Source organism: Schistocerca americana, chromosome 1 (genome assembly GCF_021461395.2).
Source record: "Schistocerca americana isolate TAMUIC-IGC-003095 chromosome 1, iqSchAmer2.1, whole genome shotgun sequence".
Lineage (NCBI taxonomy): Eukaryota > Metazoa > Arthropoda > Insecta > Orthoptera > Acrididae > Schistocerca > Schistocerca americana.
In genome coordinates, this window is record NC_060119.1 from 327,573,248 (window position 1) to 327,596,276 (window position 23,029).

Genomic DNA, 23,029 nt, shown 5'->3' on the forward strand with positions numbered 1-23,029 from the left:
CTAGCTCACAGGTGACTGCTGAGGTGAGGCCGTCCCCTTCCCGTCCTCACGAGTCACCCGGGTACGTAAAAATGAGACTTCCAATACCTTTGAACTTCTGTCTCCTGGCGCCGCGGCTGCTGCTTGCTATTCCACTACAGCGGCGGACTTGGTGCGACTGTGCATGATGTAGTCTCTTCCTGCATGACGGTCTTCAGCACCGAAACTGACTGAAAACTACTGCTACTCTTCTTTTCTTCCTTCGTCTCTCGTCTTCGTCTCCGTCTGTCTTCATCTGTCTTCACCTGTCGGGTCCACCGCGTCTCGCGTATTTATTCACTTCAGTTCACTGGAGGTGAACGACTTCACGGCCACTGCCTCTTCTGTCACGTTGAAAAGCTTCTCGAAGAATCTTCTTAACGTCGGTCATTGGCTCTTGGAATGTAGGCGGGGGCCTCTGATCGCATGTGACGACTGAGAAACACGTGAGCCGGTCATTGCCTCTTCCGTCACGTTGAAAAGCTTCTCGAAGAATCTTCTTGACGTCGGTCATTGGCTCTTGGAATGTAGGCGAGGGCCTTTGCTCACATGCGACAACTGAGAAACACGTGAGCCGGTCGGGCGATGCCCTGACGGCTGAATCGACAGCGCCCGCTTATGTGGAACTGCTGACTTCACGGTCATTGTCTCTTCTGTTCTGCTGTTCTGCACGCTGAATGCCAGTATGTAACTCTCTAAACTAAACCAAGTTTTCCATTTATATTCTAATTTCTAGTTCACTTTGATTTCACTAATTTATTTACTTAAGTACCACTCAACAGATCATGTCTGGGAGTCTGATGGTCAGCGGAAGTGTTTAAACTCAGAAAAGTGTTCCTGTAGCCACTCTGTAGCAGGTCTGGACGTGTGAGGTGTCACATTGTCCTGCTGGAATTGTCCAAGATCGTCGGGATGCACAATGGACATGAATGGATGCATGTTGAAACTTCCTGGCAGCTTAAAACTGTGTGCCGGACAGAGACTCGAACTCGAGACTTTTGCCTTTCGCGGGCAAGTGCTCTACCCTCTGAGCTACCTAAGCACGACTCACGTCCCGTGCTCACAGCTTCAATTCTGCCAGTACCTCGTCTCCAACCTTCCAAACTTTACAGAAGGTCTTCTGCAAAATAATTTGAAACGAAACTCGTCCGACCAGGCGACGTGTTTCCAGACATCAACAATCCAATGTCGGTGTTGACCGGCCCAGGGTTTGTGTCATGCAGTCATCAAGGGTATACGAGTTGGCCTTTGGCTCCGAAAGCCCATGTCGACGATGTTTCGTTGAATGGTTTGCACCCTGACACTTGTTGTTGGCCCAGCAATGAAAAGTGCAGCAAATTGCGAAAGGGTTGCAATTCTGTCTCTTTGAACGGTTCTCTTCAGTCTTCGTTGGTCCCGTTCTTTCAGTATCTTTTTCCGGCCGCAGCGATGTCGGAGATTTGATGTTTTACCGGATTCCTGATATTCACGGTACACTCGTGAGGTGGTCGTACGGTAAAATCCTCACTTCATCGCTACCTCTGGTACATTGTGTCCCATCGCTCCTACACCGACTATAACACCACAGTCAGGCTTACTTAATCTTGATAACTTGCCACTGCACCAATAGTAACCGATCTAACTACTGCGCCAGACACTTGTTGTCTCATACATTCGTTGCCGACCGAAGCGCCGAAGGTCCGACAAGAACTAGCAATTAGAGGGCACGAAGATATAAAATATTTTTTTTTTCAATTGTGGAACTCCGAAAGAATGACATAACTGAGTTTAAAGATTAGTTAAGGCGTTAGGGGTATAAGAGGACGTCGCAAGATTTTCGAAACGAGGTCATTGATCTACTAGGGAAGTCTGTGTTGAGAATGGTGTTGGTCTCAATCAAGAAGACTGAACAAGTGTCATTTTATATTCGTACTGTCGATGATTCCTTAATCACCAGTGAAGACTTTATTGGGTTATATGAGACCCCCGACACTGAACCACAAACTCTGTTTATAAGGTGTCAGGCAAATCCAACACCTTCCATGAAAACCCTGACATGATAAGCAAATCCAGTAGTGTGTCACATAGCTCCGAATAAATCGTGACATTAAATTAACCGAAGTAATACGAGTAACGAGTGAGCAAATGGAATACCACGACTAACACAAGAATGCCTAAATGCATGTCATACCTTCCCACCGTGAGACAGACGCAGTTCCGAGGGGAGAAACGAGAACAGAAGCCGAGAGCAGAACCGTGTTAAGTTAGAAGGCCCTACGATAAGGAATAGACACCCACGTCGCCAGCTAACCACCCCAGTCGCAAGTTTTAGCGTGAGACTTTTCCGTGTCTCTGTTACGTCAGGACCACCTTCCAGCCCATGTTAGAAGCTAGAGCCCTCCAGAAGAACAGTATAGATCTTACGATAACACTAAAAGGGCCACACCAGCCGCAAGTTTTAGCGTGAGATTTTTTCGCGTCTCTGTTACGTCAGAACCACCCCCCCAGCCCATGTTAAAAGACAGAGCCCTACAGAAGAACAGTATAGATCTTACGATAACGCTAAAAAGGACCATCCCAGCTGCAAGTTTTAGCGTAAGACTTTTTCGCGTCTCTGTTTCGTTGCAAACATTAAAAACATTGCCTCACCACGAAAAGTATAACGTTTTTCATTGGATAGTCAGAATTTTTGTAGTCGGTGCTTAAGATTAACATTGAGACCCTGATTGGTCAGATGAAAACACAGCCAGATACTTTTTTTAAACCAACTTCGGTAAACTGTATTAAGGAGAAGTTAGGACGAGAGTTGCTTCCGAGACGGCGAGGTGAGCGGCGCTGTCCTGCCCGCGCCCCCTGACGAACACAGACAAGGTAATGAACGCACGCGATGCCGCATAACAGCGCATAAAGCTTTATTCAGAACTGCAGAAGTCTCATCTGTTACACCCTCTTTTTGCGTAATACTAGTGTCGATCGTCAATTAAAGCTCATGGTGTTCACATTTGCCACGTGAAGTAAAGATCTGAAACGCGATGATTTTTCTGTTATATACACTCCTGGAAATGGAAAAAAGAACACATTGACACCGGTGTGTCAGACCCACCATACTTGCTCCGGACACTGCGAGAGGGCTGTACAAGCAATGATCACACGCACGGCACAGCGGACACAACAGGAACCGCGGTGTTGGCCGTCGAATGGCGCTAGCTGCGCAGCATTTGTGCACCGCCGCCGTCAGTGTCAGCCAGTTTGCCGTGGCATACGGAGCTCCATCGCAGTCTTTAACACTGGTAGCATGCCGCGACAGCGTGGACGTGAACCGTATGTGCAGTTGACGGACTTTGAGCGAGGGCGTATAGTGGGCATGCGGGAGGCCGGGTGGACGTACCGCCGAATTGCTCAACACGTGGGGCGTGAGGTCTCCACAGTACATCGATGTTGTCGCCAGTGGTCGGCGGAAGGTGCACGTGCCCGTCGACCTGGGACCGGACCGCAGCGACGCACGGATGCACGCCAAGACCGTAGGATCCTACGCAGTGCCGTAGGGGACCGCACCACCACTTCCCAGCAAATTAGGGACACTGTTGCTCCTGGGGTATCGGCGAGGACCATTCGCAACCGTCTCCATAAAGCTGGGCTACGGTCCCGCACACCGTTAGGCCGTCTTCCGCTCACGCCCCAACATCGTGCAGCCCGCCTCCAGTGGTGTCGCGACAGGCGTGAATGGAGGGACGAATGGAGAAGTGTCGTCTTCAGCGATGAGAGTCGCTTCTGCCTTGGTGCCAATGATGGTCGTATGCGTGTTTGGCACCGTGCAGGTGAGCGCCACAATCAGGACTGCATACGACTGAGGCACACAGGGCCAACACCCGGCATCATGGTGTGGGGAGCGATCTCCTACATTGGCCGTACACCACTGGTGATCGTCGAGGGGACACTGAATAGTGTACGGTACATCCAAACCGTCATCGAACCCATCGTTCTACCATTCCTAGACCGGCAAGGGAACTTGCTGTTCCAACAGGACAATGCACGTCCGCATGTATCCCGTGCCACCCAACGTGCTCTAGAAGGTGTAAGTCAACTACCCTGGCCAGCAAGATCTCCGGATCTGTCCCCCATTGAGCATGTTTGGGACTGGATGAAGCGTCGTCTCACGCGGTCTGCACGTCCAGCACGAACGCTGGTGCAACTGAGGCGCCAGGTGGAAATAGCATGGCAAGCCGTTCCACAGGACTACATCCAGCATCTCTACGATCGTCTCCATGGGAGAATAGCAGCCTGCATTGCTGCGAAAGGTGGATATACACTGTACTAGTGCCGACATTGTGCATGCTCTGTTGCCTGTGTCTATGTGCCTGTGGTTCTGTCAGTGTGATCATGTGATGTATCTGACCCCAGGAATGTGTCAATAAAGTTTCCCCTTCCTGGGACAATGAATTCACGGTGTTCTTATTTCAATTTTCAGGAGTGTAGTTATTGAGAAGCCACATCAGCCTCTGTAATTTACGACAAGTTAGATAAGTAATTAAAGATAATTGAGGGTCACAGTAGACCATTTTGACAGTTTTCTCGCTTGTGAAACTTAATTTAAACCTAGATTATAGATGTGATATGGCATAGGTCATCCTTCGATCCATTGTAGAACTTGGAAATCCACTCAGGGAATATTCGTTCACATTTTTGTTGAACGCAGTTGGTTTTTATCATCCTGTATTAAAATATTTCCATTTATCAATAGTGCAATTTATAAACAATGTTTTGTGAGTAGAATAAAATTTCCAATGGTAAACTTAACTGCTTTTTGGACGTTATTTTACCAGCTAACTAAGAATAGGAAAGCCTTGAACCCCTTCCACTAAATTTAGTTAGTATTAAGATTCTTCTACAGGGAGTGCAGTGGAGCTGACGCTGAAATCATTAAGTATTTGGTTATATCATCGCTAGTCTCCTTACCAGCAACAGGTCCCAGGTTCAAACTAGTCAATTCCCTAAAAAACACGCTCAGTGCGTCGTTGCGCGAAAGTGGTAGGGAGACACGATATAGAACAAACAGACACCACGCAGAATGTTAGATGTTTAGTTTTTTAAAAGATGTTTTTGCTCGTCTTGATCTGTGAATGGATAACTTAAGAGCACAGTCCTATGATGGTGCTTCGAATATGGGAGATAAGTTCAAAGGACTAAAAAAGTTAGTTTTGGATATACAACCAAAAGCACATTATGTGCACTGCACTGCTCACAGTTTAGACTTGGCAGTTGTAGACTGTCTCCACCATCTTACGTCTATGAGGGACATTACGGCTTTAGTCAAGGACTTAATAAACACAGTAAGGGAATCCAACAAATGGATGGGACTTTTCAGAAGCTTACGCTGTCAGAGCGCCAACGACCAAGCTGGTTTACGACCCCTTTGCCCTACTTGGGGCTATTATGCGAGTTTCTAGTATCTTGAGAATACTTAAAAACTTTGAAGAACTTCTAGAGTTTTTTGAAACATTTTCTGCAGAGGACAAAACAGAGGCAGGTTACAAATGTGCAGGCTATCTTGAGTCAATGTTACAATTCAAGGCGTATTTCTTTTTATGTCTTTATTGCCATGCAATGAACCTAGTAGAGGATATCAATGAAAAAATTCAATGCCCTCATCTAAGTGTTGCTGATCTAGAAAAATATATGAGGGCTTGATTTGTATATTGAATGGAAGGCGTGATAGTTTTGAAAACTTTGGGAACTGTGTTTAAAAGAAAAACCTTCACAAGTTGATGATCCTGCGCTTCCTTGGAATCTAGGTATACCGAAGAAGTATGAAAACAACGAAGCCAGCTCACCGCACACTTTCAAAACCCCAAAGGAATACTACAAAGCTATTTACATTGAAGTTTGTGAAACTATGCAATCTTGCATTACTGAGCGGTTTACTTCAACTGGACTCACACACGTCATTGCAGTTGAACAAGCGTGCTTGCTTTTAGTAAACAGAGGTGAAACAAATTAGGAAAAATCAACTGAGTTTTTCAAAAATGACCTAGACATTGATGGACTGCGCTTGCACTTGAATATGTTAGATGATATTGCAAATAAAAAACAATTTGTCTTAGAAAACATGTGTGATATAAGAAAGTACATCACACAAGAGCCTGCAGTTGGAGAAATGTTATGTGAAGTAGCGAAGTGCATTAAGCTACTCCAAGTAGTTTCAATCACGACAGAAACAGCAGAACGGTCATTTAGCGCCCTTAGACGTCTGAAGTCATATCTCCGATCAACAATGGGACAGAAGCCACTGAACAACTTGGCGGTTCTTCATGCCCACGGAGATGTTTTGGATGAATTGGATATCCGACCAGTCATCAACGACTTCACATTCAGTAATTCAGTCAGATAGTCGACTTTTGCACCTTTCTAAAGACACTCTAGCCCTAATAATGGCATTTAGAGCAATATTAAAAATATTTACAAAATAGAGAATTAAATACATACTTTCTGTTAAATTTTCAGTTTCGAAATATCATTACTAGTTTAGTAAAACATTACTATATTAGTGTAGTACTGTATTAGTTATTTTAAAATACCTAAATATTTTTAGGGTGTAAGACCCAATTAAAACCCGATATTTACATACTTTTTGACTGAAAGTATTTGGTAAACTGTATTAATTTTGTTAACTGTATTAAAGCATTAACTTTGAGATACTGTTTTTATTTGATGAACCCTGAACCTTACTTAAAGCAGCTATTTCACTTATTAATCAAAGTGCTATTACTGTGCGACAGCAATATTTTATGTTGTATTCTTTTAATGATAGTTTACGATTTATTTAAATACACTCCTGGAAATTGAAATAAGAACACCGTGAATTCACTGTCCCAGGAAGGGGAAACTTTATTGACACATTCCTGGGGTCAGATACATCACATGATCACACTGACAGAACCACAGGCACATAGACACAGGCAACAGAGCATGCACAATGTCGGCACTAGTACAGTGTATATCCACCTTTCGCAGCAATGCAGGCTGCTATTCTCCCATGGAGACGATCGTAGAGATGCTGGATGTAGTCCTGTGGAACGGCTTGCCATGCCATTTCCACCTGGCGCCTCAGTTGCACCAGCGTTCGTGCTGGACGTGCAGACCGCGTGAGACGACGCTTCATCCAGTCCCAAACATGCTCAATGAGGGACAGATCCGGAGATCTTGCTGGCCAGGGTAGTTGACTTACACCTTCTAGAGCACGTTGGGTGGCACGGGATACATGCGGACGTGCATTGTCCTGTTGGAACAGCAAGTTCCCTTGCCGGTCTAGGAATGGTAGAACGATGGGTTCGATGACGGTTTGGATGTACCGTGCACTATTCAGTGTCCCCTCGACGATCACCAGTGGTGTACGGCCAGTGTAGGAGATCGCTCCCCACACCATGATGCCGGGTGTTGGCCCTGTGTGCCTCGGTCGTATGCAGTCCTGATTGTGGCGCTCACCTGCACGGCGCCAAACACGCATACGACCATCATTGGCACCAAGGCAGAAGCGACTCTCATCGCTGAAGACGACACTTCTCCATTCGTCCCTCCATTCGCGCCTGTCGCGACACCACTGGAGGCGGGCTGCACGATGTTGGGGCGTGAGCGGAAGACGGCCTAACGGTGTGCGGGACCGTAGCCCAGCTTCATGGAGACGGTTGCGAATGGTCCTCGCCGATACCCCAGGAGCAACAGTGTCCCTAATTTGCTGGGAAGTGGCGGTCGGTCCCCTACGGCACTGCGTAGGATCCTACGGTCTTGGCGTGCATCCGTGCGTCGCTGCGGTCCGGTCCCAGGTCGACGGGCACGTGCACCTTCCGCCGACCACTGGCGACAACATCGATGTACTGTGGAGACCTCACGCCCCACGTGTTGAGCAATTCGGCGGTACGTCCACCCGGCCTCCCGCATGCCCACTATACGCCCTCGCTCAAAGTCCGTCAACTGCACATACGGTTCACGTCCACGCTGTCGCGGCATGCTACCAGTGTTAAAGACTGCGATGGAGCTCCGTATGCCACGGCTAACTGGCTGACACTGACGGCGGCGGTGCACAAATGCTGCGCAGCTAGCGCCATTCGACGGCCAACACCGCGGTTCCTGGTGTGTCCGCTGTGCCGTGCGTGTGATCATTGCTTGTACAGCCCTCTCGCAGTGTCCGGAGCAAGTATGGTGGGTCTGACACACCGGTGTCAATGTGTTCTTTTTTCCATTTCCAGGAGTGTATAATACCAGTCTTTTCAAGGCTACATATTCACTGCGATGTAATAGCCTATAATCATGATTATTTCTGTAAATTAGATTAGCTTTTTACGAAAATACCATGCATGTTTATGTTTTGTTTCTTTTTCAAAAGTCAAAAAATGTTTCAGGCTTGTCGAGGTTCCCGGAGTGTCCAGTTATCAAGAGTCCAGTTTTCGGGGTTCTGATTTGATCATATGACTCTAAACTGCTTAAAAAACTTTAAAACTCACTATTTTTCATCTAAAATTTAGAAAATTTCCCGACGCAAAAACCCCAGTTTGGGCCTCCCAATATTTTTTGTAAGTCAGCGCCCTGATTTCATTACTTGCCGCTGCAGAGGTAGATGCTGCGCATGTGTTATCGTCAGCCAAAATATTCATATCGTATTCACTACATATCAGCTGCTCCGATTCTAATTCTATCATAGTTTCCGGTGACAGGGGTTCAGTTAACTCATTGCCTTCACCTGGTAGTTCTTGTATATTATCAAGAGATTCGGAACCTGAGTATACTGATTCCTTTCTCGATTGATGTCTATTCCTGGCTCAATGCGTAGTGTAAATAAATGCAGTCATTTTCGTGACAGCTGTGGCTGGTGGCTCGATAGTCAATTGTTGGATTGGCTGGTACTTTGGCTGCGAGTGTTATTCGCTACAAAATACAGTAAAATCTTAACTGAAACCACACAAGATTACAGCCTCTTCCTCTAATATACACAACACATGTAGAAGACAATACCAAAATAACTGTAATAAAATGTATCATGGTATATCAAAGTGCTTTCCTGGCCTATCACCACAAAAAACCGAAGCAAACACACACTAGTGTCCTTACCTTAGTTACATTCAGCAATAAGTCTAGGTTGTATGTTATGTATCCTCGTTCAGGTATACAATTTCTCTCAATGCCAGGAAGTGTTTGGGTTTGTAATTATGCAATGAAGCACAAGAGATGAATATGTGGAAAGGGATATTCGTCAATTAATTACAAATACAAGAAAAATACAGGGTGTCCCACTCAAACCTCCCTGATTTCAAAGACCCAGAAAAAATCACAGTAGACATGACAATGAAAGATGTATCACATCAAAAGAATTTATTTATTTATAATCAATACACGTCTACATGTGTACCATTTGTAGCACGAAGAATATCGAGTCCATATTCAATTTCTTCCAAGTTCTTTGATATATTTCTGAGCCGTGGTAAAAATTGCTGTTTTGAAGAGCGCGCCGCAGCGCGTAATGTGAAGCAGTCGCCCTCCGTTCCTAGCGGTGGCGCCGCTGTGGCAATAGCAGCTTTGGTGTCTCCCTCTGGTGGGAAAGGGGAAAGGTTGCCTGTTCACGTGCATTTAAGAGGCGCTATGAGCTCTCCACTGGGTCAGTCTGGGTCAGTCTCTCGTCCCCAGCTTGCTATTCTGTCTCTTGTCCGTATTTCTAAGGCAGTTAGTGTCTGTCTGTCGTTCGGATCAATCTTTAAAGCCGGAAAAATGAGAGTCTTTCCACTCCGCCAGTAAGAGAACTCAGCGATTGGTCGCCCGGTCGGGGCTGAGTTCCTGCATCTGAGTCTGCGCGTTAGGCCGCCAGTCTGCTCGAGTTTCCTCAGGCAATGGTCATTGGCGGTTGGATCGATCGGTTGGTCGGTCGCGCACTGAGACACAAGATGACTTGTCCGTCTTGAGCGTCGGCGCATGTGAGGTCGCCACGTGAGTCCAGTGGGCCGCGGCGTGTAGCAAGGGGTAGTGACTTCGCGGTCGACACGAGAGCAACAGGAGTCAACCCACGACATCAGTCTGGCCGGTGCGAGCTCCTACGCCGTAAGACGGGAGACTGCGTCCGTTGAAGCGGCTGGCAGCGGACGATTCGAGAGAGCGATTTGGGGGTGCTGCGCCATGTCTTCTCGAGAAATCGCAGTTTGTTAGAAGTTAAGTGATTGGTGATATGTTGTTTGATTTACTCTTGTTAAATTCTACTTGTTTTTTTGGTGAGGTCACTAGCCGTTTTTCTATGGGGTCGTCCCAACATTCTTCTCCGTTTGCCCACCCGCGGGAAGGTGGTTGTTTATAAATTGGGTTGTCCGTTTTTCCCTTGTGGAATAGGGGCGGGTTAGAGCAACCCTGCGGTTCGGGTTGTTCGGTAATCTCCCTATCAATCTACCATACGTTAGTAGCTGCCTCTGTCATATTTGTCGGATTTGGTGTCTTAACGAATTTATTGCTTGGAGTGTAACGGCCTAATACCTAAACTATGTTTTGATCTTGGATAACTTTGATACTATTGCCTATGATCTCGAGAGGCGGTATCTGTGCACTGTAGAGCATCTTAACTATTGTTTGGCCAAACTTGGTGAATTTCATGTAAGATTGCATTTCATGAGCTTTTATTTAAATGATCATTTTAGTATATAAAGTTGCCACCCTTTCACTGTAACACTTTTCTTAGAAGTTAAAATCAAGTTGCACCTTCTGTGGCAAGGTTAATATTTTAACTGTTAGTGTTTTGTACCATTGCGTGCTTATGTAAACTGTTAAAACTCTTAGTTTAAAGTTATCTGGTGTTGCAGATTTGCACCAGTGTAGTCATTCAGAGGCTGTTGTGAGCGGTCGTAACTACAACCGTGTCAAAAGGGAGCGGCAAGGTTCTCTGCCCGAAAGCTCATACAGGCAAAACTTGTTTCTTTCTGCCTCTGAATAAATTGTAACTTTGATATTTAGAGGGTGCTTTCTGACTATAATTTTAAATCTGTTTCTTTTAAAAAATGCTTTTAGGCACTATTAAAGTGGTTAAAATTCCCATTTGTTAAAAGGAAATCGGTTATGTTTTCATCAGTTACTCCCTGGCAACTACTTCCATGCTTACATAGTGTGATTAAATGTGTTAATGTTCTTGATGAATCGCTAGTAGATAAAATAAATTCTTAAGAATATTCTTCGAAAATAAATCACGATTCAATTTCCACTGTTATTGTTGCAATCGCATTGGTGATATATGATGTCGCAACGTAGGAATATCGTCCACTTTGGTCGCATACACGCTGTCCTTCACGAATCCCCACGTGAAAAAATCAAGCGGCGTAGCGTCGGGTGAACGTGGTGGCCAGGCGATGGGTCCTCCGCTTCCGATCCAACGACTTGGAAATTTCCTATCCGGGAACTTGAGAACAGCCGTGACCAATGCGGCGGAGCTCCATCTTGCTGAAAAATGATGTTGGGTTGCAATGTGTTGTATCTGTGGGTACACAAACATCAGGTGGATAGCATTCATAAACACGACAATAATTTCTTTGCACACTAATCGGCGATTTTGTTTCTGCAAACCACACTACTGCTTGCGAGCGCTGCTGCGGAGTTGCCATTTTCACTTCATACGACCATGCTGCACTCTGGCGACAATACTTCGCACTTCTGACGCAGGAGTATAAATTCTTTGAGATGCTCTACAATGTGGTGCATTTTTCATTGTCATATCTACTATAGTTTTTCCCTCCTGGGTCCTTGAAATCAGGGAGGTTTGAGTGAGACACCCTGTACAATACAATATAATAAAATAATGGTTTCTTGAATTTTGCGAAGATTATCTCGTACATCAAAAGAAAGCCTAAAAGTGTTCTTCTTTTGTCCGTCTCTTGCTTAGCGGCTTTCAAAGTCAATAGCTCGCTGCGTCTCTTACGACGCTTCCACAATAAACACATCACATCACCGGACGTTTGTTTTTTACATTCTCGCAACGTTATTTGCTAATTGTAGCTGTTGTTTAAAATGTTTTTAAAGAGATTAATTCATTTGTGGTTTTATATAACAAGCAGGTTGTAAAGTTTGCCTGAATGGCATTTCTTAAAGAAATTATTATCTGATTTATGATTGTAATCCTCTTAATGATTTATCTACGATGCAAATAAACATGTTGAAATGAAAGGTCACTGTATGGGTCAAGTCCTTCCACTCCCTTTATGTTAAAGGTTAAGGAAATCGAAGTTCAAAACAGAAATAACGTTCCAACTTGTAGATTCGTCTACAATTAAGGAAAATTATTTATTATGGAGAATTTTCATCTTGGTTGTCTAAAGTATAGTATTTGCTAATGGAATTTACATTCTGAAATTTAACCCGTTTTTCAAGGTTACTATTCCGCCTCCTTAGCTGAGTGGTCAATACGAGAGATCCACCCTGGTTCGATTCCCAGAACTGCCAAGGATTTTTCCTTGGTGGTAGAATCGGACTGGAGTGCCCTCAGCCTCGTGATGCGAACTGAAAAGCCAACTGATAGAGAGGTAGCGACTCCAAGGTCGAAACTTCGGCAATGGGCGGGAGTGCGTTGTGCTGACCTCTTGCACATCCAATGATGACTGAGGAGGACAAGGCGACCGGTCGACTATCACGTCGTCTTCGCGACATGATCACGGGCTTTCCTTTTGTTTCAAGATTAATGTCATGTTTAGTACCATCTTGTGAATTAGAGGTTCATATTATAATGTGTGGGGGGATTTTTTCATTACCAAGGAAATGTACACTTCGAATTAAAGAAGACATTGCTTGGAGGTTTAACACTTTTTCAGTTTCATTTTGTTCAATTCTTTGCACATGAATTGGAGTGATCAATCCCTATATTTAGCAGTTTTCAGGTACATCGGCTTTTACATGTTTTTCTGACTAGGCGTGCGTATCTAGTTCTCCCGTGCTTCAATTATCTTTTCTGAATTTAGTGAAAGGTGCAAAAATGAAAAACTCTCCTGCCTTTTTGCAGAGCTTCCATATCATTTTTAAATACATTTCATACAATTTGCTAAAATCCCTACCCCTTCATGGTCAAAGTACGATCAGTTGTACACTCATTGTTAATTTGGCTGATACTTAATATCACGCTCAACACCTTGTTTAGTATAACGACTTAAGTATGGGTCACAAGTACTACATTCTTCATTCGAAGGCTGAGAAAGAGTAACTGAAGACTCAGTGTGCGATTCACCATCACATTTCCTACCATTTCTTTCAGTAGCCTCTAACTCATGTATGTCTTCTGCCATATGCTCTCTTTATTACAAAAGAAAGTAAATTGTTTCGAAATTGCTTTTCTGTACCAATACTTCTTTTTATACAACGAATTGATGAGGACCACGCGCACAATCCGTAATCAATTTACTCTTAAGTAGTAAATTTGACCGACTAACCTTAAATAGACGCACAAAATAAGTTGAAAACTGTAACATCTATCGTCTTAGTGTGTAGCAGGTGGAAGCCTTGGTATTTAGATATAATCTTTATGCGCGTATCAGTAAATGCAGAATTATGGCGACGTCTCCATTGCTGATTCCAAACTTCGTGAACGGCGGATGACGGCATTGTAAATTTTTTAAAATAATCCAAGCTTATTAGTTATTACATTACACCAGCCCAGACGATAATTTAAATTCATAAATTATTTTGAATTTTAATGTCATAAACATATAGACATACATTTCTCGCAAGAGCGGGGTGAATTTTTAATTTCCGGGGAGATTTTCCCCTGAATTCATCGCTGGTTGTAGCTTCGAACACAGTGAACATTATTAGCAATACGTCGCCTGAACAAGCTTGAAATTGCGCAAGTTATTAGCGTTTGTCATCTAGAAGTTCACTGAAGAGACCATTAACATGTGAATAAACAATGATTTTAAATGCCCCTCACGCCTCTGCTATATTTTCATTACACGCAGTCTGGTAAACATAACGTCATGCCAACCGGACACACGGCTCAGATCAGTGCAGAACTGTGCAGAATGGAGCAGACAATTCGTAGGTGCACACCGGTGTTCCAGTATGCGTGCGCGCGTCAATAAAAATGGGTAACACCCTCGAAACAGAGCGCCAGGAGCGAACCATTTCATTTCGTTTACCAATACAGTGCGTAACTTGTTCGTTGTTGCGTAAAGCGGAGCACAACGGCGCGGTTTGTCGGTCTCCCCGGTCGCGCCGCGCTGCGCCGAGACTCGGCCAGTGTGGACGTGGCTCAAGAAGCTTCTGCAGAATCAGTGTGTTAGCTCCTGAAGTGTATGTGCCTGCAGAAAACCACCAGTATTAGTGCATAGATTTTCAAAGGTTTCATTTGAGTATCAATGGATTGTACGGTAATGTCGTATTTTTGCTCTCGCGCTGTTACACGCGAGCGAGCAGTGATGTTGTAAGCTGTATCACAGGGTTAGGTTGTCATCTTTGGTGTGCGCATAGGTGCAGTAGCAGATAGTGGTTAGCTGTGTTAAAGTGAGGATTCAGATTTGGGCAGAGTAGAGGTAAGGACTAAATATATTGATTTTTTTCTTTTGTTCAATCAGGACCTACTTATGTCATTCAGAGACAATTAGATTTTTTTGTTCTGTATCAGTTTTAGTTCTGGCATTTGGGATCAGTATTGCAAAACTAATTATCGTAGGTTTTATGTCAACGTTCATTATTCAGGCAGCTTATACTGTTCAAAATCATTGCAGTCAGATTATTCCGTTTACTGGTATTAAAGGCTTGCCTTCTCATTACGACAGTTCAATTTTCTATTACGCTTCATAATAAGTTCTGCTCAGCTCTTATTATTCAAAATAGAGTACGTCAGTCATATTATTGTTATTTAAAGAGAATTTTCAATTGGAGGCCTCCATTTTCCAGGGAGATAGTAGTATTCTGACTTAAGTCTGACCTTTCCGAAATATTATTGTGACATATGTATTTCGGACAGAATCGTGAATGGGACGAATGCTTAATATTAAAGTTATTAGTAAAACTTGTACAAAAATCGGTATGCGTCTGAACACGAGGCACTGAATTGTTCCAAAGTGTTTATGAAACTTCCATCGAAACTATTTAACTAAAATTTGGAAAATGTTACTTTTTATGGCGACAACTTATTTATCTTCTGGAAATTTCTTCTCATAAAGCAAAATCAAAGACCTAAAGTACAGGAGAAGAAGAAACGAGAGAATAAGGTCCACCAAAAATTCATTCAGATCCCAAATACGCAATATTTTCATTTAGAATCTAGCCGTACTGTCTAGAAGATGGTCTCTAGGAAAATGTAGTTCTTGTATGTCGTCGAAATGACTTCCAGAAATGACGTTTGTATCAAAGAAAATTTGGGATGGGAAGTTTGTACATGGCGAATAATATTGTGAATCATGTAACAAAGTATATGTGGGTTTTGTTTTCGAAATTCAGTAGCAATACCGTGTGTGTTCCTTTCAAATAGATACGGTGAAATATAACGCCATCATAGAATTCTTTGTCTGAAGGACTCCAAAGTCAACGGAAATTCTTCCAGAATTAATGAAGCTTCATAATGGTTTAGGTATGGGTGAGTTAGACAAGCTGTACCTCAAGATGAATCAGGTGAAAGAGTCCATAAATGGAACTGTTGCGAAAATTCCAAGTACAACATTCAACGATCAACGATTGCATATGTGTTTGTTTGTAGAATAGCTGAATTCTTAGGAGCAACTGAGAGACAAAATATAAAGCAATATATAAGCAATATAAATATAAAGCAAATATGAGATATCTTTGTGTAAAACAGGTGTAGCATTTCTATAACGTAGGCTGAACGAAAGAAAAAAAAACAAGCTTTTTAGAAAAGTTTGGATCGTTTTGAAAAGGATCTAGTTGATAATTTACACTGACATAAAATCGTCTTCCATTTCAGGACAGAAACAATGCATAAGCCAACGCAGCGAGTGGGAGCGAGTGGCCTTACATTAAAACAGATTATTTGCATGCCTAGTGGTTTTCAAAGCTAGAAAATGTAAGGGCAGAGTAAGACGCCTCTGGCACTTGTTTGGTATAAATTAATGATCAGTGCAATCGTTACAGACTACCTTGTAAAGAGCAAACCAATATCTAGCCAGTACAAAAGGGTTTTGGACAAACTGATCGAATAACAACGTGAGAAAAGACTTCGACTGATAATGAAAAAGTCACCTTTGGTATGATGAATTCTCTAGCCAACTAAGGAGCTTTGGTAGCTGAAAAACTGAGAAATCTGAATTTCATTACTGATATCCCTTGGCTCTCTTGCGGAAGGGTTTCTGGGGTATGGAAAGAAGTCAAAGATGCACGTTTTATTTAAGTATAATAGAATGACATTACTTATTATTATGAAAAATTCTTTTATTACAATGCTCATATTAATTATAAAATGACTTAAAAAATTAGAATTCTCTTGAATTGCGTACGAGAAGTCCCCCAACAGCTTTTATTCAGGTTTTAACTCCACCATATTACCCAAATTACGTTTAAAATCACAGGCAGGTGGTGAACTACATATCAGTTGATGCGTCTGGTTGCTTTCCGTACTGATGAAGTCTCGAAGTCTTTGTGGAAGCGACTTCTTGACTTGGTAGTGTATTCATGCTTTTCAGCATCGTTTTGAAACGAAAAATATTGGTAATGACAAAGGACACTCCGGGATATGAATATTGTTAAGCAGTTGTCAGAACAAGTACTAGCTGTTTTAGAAATCTGCAATATGTTCTGGAAATAACATCACATTTAGTTCTTATAGCATGCTTTACTGAGCATTTTTATCACCAAAACTAATTACATTACTCATTATTAAACTTAAAATGGATTGTTCATTTCCCAATCATCTTTAGCAGTGATCATGCACGCTGCAAATTCAGCAGAACTTAGTTGCTGATGAGTGATGCGGTGGATTTTCCTACTAAGACTACAGGCTACAGTATATGTAGCCTTCAAAAGTTAACACTCATTACTAGTTGTACTTCATTATTTGTGGAGGTACGTACATATATTGTGTGAGACGTACGGATTTTTATGTACTGAGCGGTTTCAAAATCTGTTGGTGTACTCGTATACCTATATTTCGTTAGCTACCTTTTCAATTAGCGGACTGATACTGTTTCTTCACATACTTGCGTAGTTTGCAAAAAGAAAAAAGTTGCATTTTATGACACTGTGATGTGGAAGATCATTTATGTACAGAAGAAAGAGCAGGCGAACCGAAATAGAACATTGTAATATATCATCTTTGCCTGCTCAAATTTTGAGAGCTTATTGTTGAAAGTGCGAATTGTTGGAAATTTCGTTCTATTCAGTACATTTCGTTCATACTGACTTCTTCGTTTTTCCATATACAGGGTATTACAAAAAGGTGCGGCCAAACTTTCAGGAGACATTCCTCACACACAAAGAAAGAAAATATGTTACGTGGACATGTGTCCGGAAACGCTTACTTTCCATGTTAGAGCTCATTTTATTACGTCTCTTCAAATCACGTTAATCATGGAATGGAAACACACAGCAACAGAACGTACCAGCGTGACTTCAAACACTTTGTGACAGGAAATGTTCAAAATGTCCTCCGTTAGCGAGGATACATGCATCCACCCTCCGTCGCATGGAATCCCTGATGCGCTGATGCAGCCCTGGAGAATGGCGTATTGTATCACATCCGTCCACAATACGAGCACAAAGAGTCTCTACATTTGGTACCGGGGTTGCGTAGACAAGAGCTTTCAAATGCCCCCATAAATGAAAGTCAAGAGGGTTGAGGTCAGGAGAGCGTGGAGGCCATGGTGTTGGTCCGCCTCTACCAATCCATCAGTCACCGAATCTTTGTAGAGAAGCGTACGAACAATTCCACTGAAATGTGCAGGAGCTCCATCGTGCGTGAACCACATGTTGTGTCGTACTTGTAAAGGCACATGTTCTAGCAGCACAGGTAGAGTATCCCGTATGAAATCGTGATAACGTGCTCCATTGAGCGTAGATGGAAGAACATGCTGACGAAACTAAAATGAGCTCTAACATGGAAATTAAGCGTTTCCGGACACATGTCCACATAACATCTTTTCTTTATTTGTGTGTGAGGAATGTTTCCTGAAAGTTTGGCCGTGCCTTTTTGTAACACCCTGTATAAGAAGTTTGTGCCTGAAAAACGGATTCTGATAAAGTGTCATAGAAGAGAAATCACAGGCATTCCAGAATCAAATATCACATATGGAATACCCAATAGATGAACATTGACGAAGGTTCATTGGCCTAAAAGGGATTAAGTCCTCACCTAACTACAACGTGTTTCAAAGTTAGGCTGAGCAAATATCATGTTCTTTCCATTTGTGGGAATCGGGGCTCGCCGATACTAACAAGCTCCAACGGTATCACACACAGTGATTACCAGCCACAAATGGGGTAACTGTGTGTAACCGTCATCCTATTCTCAGCCTCTCGTTGGGGCCTCGCCGTGCACGCAACAAGCGGAAGGAAAGGCAACGCACCCTTCCTCAGCGAACCGTGTCCCGCTGGCCCGTGTTTAAAACGCAGTTAGCCTCCAATTTACGCCAAAGTCAACGGACGGCGGCGCGGACCCCACGCTGGGGCCTGCTATCTGCCATCAGCCGACACGTGCCTCGCCGCGATTTAACTGGCCGCACCTGAGGTGTACGTGGCCTGATCGCTTCCCACGGGCCTCACGGCAACTAGTTCTCACTCCCAACACGTGAACCGCATCGACTCAGCTGTCTCCTAGGGGGGAATTGCGCCAACAATCTCCTACTACCGTCAGATACAAACACTGAACTCCAGGATCCGAGTGTTACTTTACTGTCATTAATAATAATGTCGTGTCATGAGGGCCTCCCGTCGGGTAGACCGTTCGCCTGGTGCAAGTCTTTCGATTTGACGCCACTTCGGCGACTTGCGCGTCGATGGGGATGAAATGATGATGATTAGGACAACACAACACCCAGTCCCTGAGCGGAGAAAATCTCTGACCCAGCCGGGAAGCGAACCTGGGCCCTTAGGATTGACAGTCAGTCGCGCTGACCACTCAGCTACCGGGGACGGACACTGTCACTCGTATAGCTATACGCAATAGTGTAATGGAAATGGCAAGTGCACTATCTATATATTTACTAAGATGGTATCTGTTCCTTCGGACATGTCCGAAAGCACAGATACCATCGGTGACCAAGCACCTCGTTAGATTGAAATTACAATGAAATGAACAACCTTAGCTGCTTACAGGCGTAGACATACGTCAACGGGGACAGATGAAAATGTATGCCCCGACCGGGACTCGAACCCGGGATCTCCTGCTTACGTGGCGGACGCTCTATCCATTTTTTTTTTTTTTATCGTTGTGTTTGGTCGTTGCGGACGTCGCAAGTCATCCTGTTCAAGTTCGGTGGTTGATCCTTCCACTCATTTTTTTTTTATTACAGAGGCCAACCGGCTCTCTGACCGAACACGCTGAGCTACCATGCCGGCAAATCTTATTTTGTTCGCTTTTGTTTGTTGCATCTGCTCGGAGCGGACGTCGTTAGGCATCCGTTTGAGTTCGTTGTTGATCGATTAGCTCAGTTAGGGCTGCTAACCCTCTGACCGAACACGCTGAGCTACCGTGCCGGCGCTGAGCCACCGAGGACACAGAGGATAGCGCGACTCCAGGGATTTATCTCTGGCACGCCTCCCGCGAAACCCACATTCTCAACGTATTGTCCCGCACTACATTCGTAGTGCCCCCGCCCATTATACTCATTACTCGCGGCGCGTTGCCGATTCCCGTAAGAGTTCGGGCTCTGTTTGTGCATTCGCACACAAGAAGAAGATGGTAAAGCGGCCTGTGAGCCGTAGCTATATATTTACTAAGATGGTATCTGTTCTTTCGGACATGCCCGTGCCAGAGATAAACCCCTGCAGTCGCGCTATGCTCTGTGTTCTCGGTGGCTCAGATGGATAGAGCGTCTGGTATGTAAGCAGGAGAACCCGGGTTCGAGTTCCGGTCGGGGCACACGTTTTCATCTGTCCTCGTTGACGTATGTCAACTCATGTAAGCAGGTAAGGTTGTTCATTACATTGTAAGTGCACTATCTTCCGCCAGGTGTTGTACGAGGGATATTCGAAAAGTAAGCTGCGATCGGTCTCGAAATGGAAACCACTGTAAAAATCCCATGAAGCTTTGCACAGATGTACAGCGCAGTGTCTCTAATACGACCGCCGATCGCGTCACGTCGCTCTTTTCAGTTGTAAGCGCACACTGAGAACGTAGAGACGCCTATAAAATACTCTGAGGTGAAAAAATCCGTGGGATATATCCTAATATCGTGTAAGACCACCATCTGCCGCCTTATTGAAGAAACTCGAGATGGCATGGACTCAGCAAGTCGTTAGAAGTACCCCACAGAAACACTGAGCCGTGTTGTTTTATAGTCACGTATAATAGCGAAAGTGTTGCTGGTGTCGAATCTTACGCACGAACTTAGCTCTCGATTACATCTCATACAAGTTCAATGGGATTCAGGACGGGCGATCTGGCTGGCCGAATGATTCACAAGAACTGTCTAGAACAGGGCTTCCCAACCTTTTCAGCTGGCGGACCCCTTCTTCAATCGAAAATCCATGGTGGACCCCTAGTCAGTCAAGAGCACAGTAACTTTAAATTTCAGAACGAAACCAGTGGGAACTGAAAGCTTCTTAATGCAAGTGCCATGTTCCCAATGACCCTCACCCCCTCCCCCGAAGTATCAATAGTCTTTGGTTTAGACATGAACGAAAACAACTTGAAATTAACGATCCAATTTGAATTCCCACTATATCCAGACACTTACTAGTGGATTTACTCCCTTTGTTCAACACACTATAGCCTGATTAAATTACTTGGTAATAGACATATCACACGTTGGAGCTGCCTTCCTCCAAGAGCAATCAACGTCACGTCCAAACTGTTCGCTCTTGACAAGCTGCCGCTTGTGGCCTGTTCACTTTCACTGTTTGGCTACTGTTGTCTAAGGAGCATGCATATTTCGTAACAATCGTGTGTGTATGTGTGTGTGTGTGTGTGTGTGTGTGTGTGTGTGTGTGTGTGTGTGGTTTTTCGTAGAATCCGAAGAAAAATGTTCAAACGTATGTAAAGTCTATGGGACTTAACTGCTGAGGTCATCAGTCCCTAGTCTTACTATTAACCTAAGTTTAACTTCCGCTAAGGACAACACACACGCACACACACACACACACACACACACACACACACACACACACACATGCCCGAGGGAAGACATCCTCCTGCGGGAGCGGCCGCGCAATCCACAACGACATGGCTCCTGAGACTGCGCGGTCATTCCGCTCGGCTGTGAAGAAAAGAAGCAGACCCATGATTTGGGATACAAACACATCACGAAAGAAAAGAGGCCAAGGAATTGTCTTTAAAGGACTATTGTGACATCTGATGTGCAATGTGTGGGAATTCATTCACCCAGTTTACATGTGTTTCCTAAACCGGATTTCTTAAACCTATGTCCCAGTTCCGCTTTTGGTTGGTCAGGTAAACACTTCAAAATCGATTCTGGAAATCTGCTTTTATAAAGCCGTTTTCCAGTTCCACAATCGATTTTCGTGCCCATGTAAACAGCTCGGAAAGTCTAGTTGTTTTAACGTCATTGCGTATTTACTGAACGGCAGCTGTTAGTCCATAGCCGGCAACTAGCAGGCGGCGTTGCAACAGTGTGCTGTCCAACTGGCAGGCGGCGTGGCAACAGTTTAGCCACAGCTGACAACTTCAACTACTACTTGGACACTATATCGTGGCAGTCATCCTCGACTGTAAAAAAATTAGGAAAACAAACAGACTCTCTTATTTCTATATAAGAAGACAAAGCAGTTCATAGAACGTAAGATTTTTTTTCTCAAAGGAAACAATTCTGGAAGAAGAGGTTTACCTTTTACAAAGTGGCACGTGAAAAGTCCTCATTTGTTTACGCTCGCACCAAGTTGCCACAATATAGTGTCAAAGTAATACAAGTAATTGTAATTGAAGTACAGGCAGGCCATATTTTTAGCTGAGAGGACGGAATATATTATAAAGAAAAGAAATTACCTTTTGAGATCATTTCAATTTTCGTAACAAAAATATCAATGCCAACAGAATTCAATTAATAATTATTTTGTAAATGACAGAAGACAGAAACAAAATTCCTACAGAGTTCAGGTACGATCACTGAGCATTTACGAAGAAAAGTGCTTTCTTCTTTACTATAGATGAGTCTGTAGGAATAATAATGGAATCCTAATGTGATGGTTGAGGGTGCTTCTGCTGACACAATTTTGAAAAGTTGGGTTCAATTCTTGACAACTGGAGACGGGTGGCTGGTTCCTCATCTAGACAGCTTCGGCACTTAGTTTTGTGGGCAGCTTAGATCGAGAATCCAGATTCACACATGTATGTTGTGGCAAACAGAAGAAGTACACGTATTGCCTTTTCAACAAGAGGGTAGTATTTCTTGTTATCCAAACGGATACAAAAGTGTGAGTAACCGTCAATGTTGGCGTTTTCTTTTATTTTCGTTGTTGCTCCGACTGTAGGACCCGTCATAGCTTTTGCACCACCTGTGCACACATCTATGCAATTAGACCATGAAACTTCGATAGTCCTTAAAAAATCATCTAATAGACGGTATATTTCAGCTCCTGTTGTGTTGGCAGGTAGTGGCCTGCACAATAAGAGGTCCTCGTCAAAACATCCAGAATTTTCATAGCGGACAACAGCCAATAAAATCGCTAATCCTGCGACATCAGTGGATTCATCTGTCTGCAGAGAAAATGAATTGTGTTGGATGCGAAAAACAAGAGTGTCTTTTACATCATTTCACATGTCAACAATGCGTCTCTTGACAGTATTGTTTGATAAAGGCACCGAAGATACAAGCTTTACTGCCTTTTCGTCTAGTATGCAACAAACAATAGCATTAACACACGGCTTTATGAGATTTTCTGCAATGGTATGAGCTTTGCCTGT